Below are 1890 nucleotides of genomic sequence, written 5' to 3' on the forward strand. Positions count from 1 at the left end.
CCAGCGCCACCTACCTTCCACCCCAAAGGCCGGCGCGCCTCCTTCCGCGCGACCGAGGCACCTCTTCCGCCATGGCCGGCAAGCCTCCTCCCGTCTCCACCCTCAGATCCATCCATCGCAGGGCCCCAGAACCCCGCATGCTGTTTTCCGGGCCATGGATTCCCATGCGCCGCTGTAGGGCCCTGGATCCCAAGCGTCGCCGCCATCGGGGTCCTGGCTCGCCTGCCACATCACCGCTGGGACCTCGGCTCCCTCGTGCGTCGCAGGGGCGCCCCTCCACCCCCTCCCCCCTGAAGGAAATATGCCCTAGAGGCAATAATAAAGTTATTATTTATTTCCTTATATCATGATAAATGTTTATTATTCATGCTAGAATTGTATTAACCGGAAACATAATACTTTTGTGAATACATAAACAAACAAAGTGTCACTAGTATGCCTCTACTTGACTAGCTCGTTAATCGAAGATGGTTATGTTTCCTAACCATAGACATGAGTTGTCATTTGATTAATGAGATCACATCATTAGGAGAATGATGTGATTGACATGACCCATTTCATTAGCTTAGCACCCGATCGTTTAGTATGTTGCTATTGCTTTCTTCATGACTTATACATGTTCCTATGACTATGAGATTATGCAACTCCCGTTTACCGGAGGAACACTTTGTGTGCTACCAAACGTCACAACGTAACTGGGTGATTATAAAGGTGCTCTATAGGTGTCTCCAAAGGTACATGTTGGGTTGGCGTATTTCGAGATTAGGATTTGTCACTCCGATTGTCGGAGAGGTATCTCTGGGCCCTCTCGGTAATGCACATCACTTAAGCCTTGCAAGCAATGCAACTAATAACTTAGTTGCAAGATGATGTATTATAGAACGAGTAAAGAGACTTGCCGGTAACGAGATTGAACTAGGTATTGAGATACCGATGATCGAATCTCGGGAAAGTAACATACCGATAACAAAGGGAACAAACGTATGTTGTTATGCGGTCTGACCGATAAAGATCTTCGTAGAATATGTAGGAGCCAATATGAGCATCCAGGTTCTGCTATTGGTTATTGACCGGAGACGTGTCTCGGTCATGTCTACATTGTTCTCGAACCCGTAGGGTCCGCACGCTTAACGTTACGATGATAGTTTCATTATGAGTTTATATATTTTGATGTACCGAAGGTTGTTTGGAGTCCCGGATGTGATCACGGACTTGACGAGGAGTCCCGAAATGGTCGAGACATAAAGATCTATATATTGCACGACTATATTTGGACACCGGAAAGGTTCCGGGTGAGATTGGGACAATACCGGATCACCGAGAGGTTATCGGAACCCCCCGGGAGGTATATGGGCCTTATTGGGCCTTAGTGGAAAGGAGGGGAAAGGAGCAAGGGAGGGGGCGCACCCCCCCAAGCCCAATCCGAATTGGGAGGGGGGGCGCCCCCCCTTTCCTTCCTCCCTCCTTCCTCTTCCTTCCCTCTCCTACTCCTAATAGGAAAAAGGGGAGTCCTACTCCCTGTGGGAGTTGGACTCCCCCTTAGGGCGCGCCACCCTCCTTGGCTGTCCCCTCCTCCACTCCTTTATATATGGGGGCAGGGGGGACCCCATAGACACAACAATTGATCATTGATCTCTTAGCCGTGTGCGGTGCCCCCCTCCACCACAATCCTCGATAATATTGTAGCCGTGCTTAGGCGAAGCCCTGTGACGGTAGAACATCAAGACCGTCACCACGCCGTCGTGCTGACGGAACTCATCCCCGACACTTTGCTGGATTCGGAGTCCGGGGATCGTCATCGAGCTGAACATGTGCTAGAACTCGGAGGTGTCGTACTTTCGGTGCTTGATCGGTCGGGCCATGAAGACGTACGACTACATCAACCGCGTT

This window comes from Triticum dicoccoides, chromosome 6A (genome assembly GCF_002162155.2).
Source record: "Triticum dicoccoides isolate Atlit2015 ecotype Zavitan chromosome 6A, WEW_v2.0, whole genome shotgun sequence".
In the NCBI taxonomy this organism is placed as follows: Eukaryota; Viridiplantae; Streptophyta; class Magnoliopsida; order Poales; family Poaceae; genus Triticum; species Triticum dicoccoides.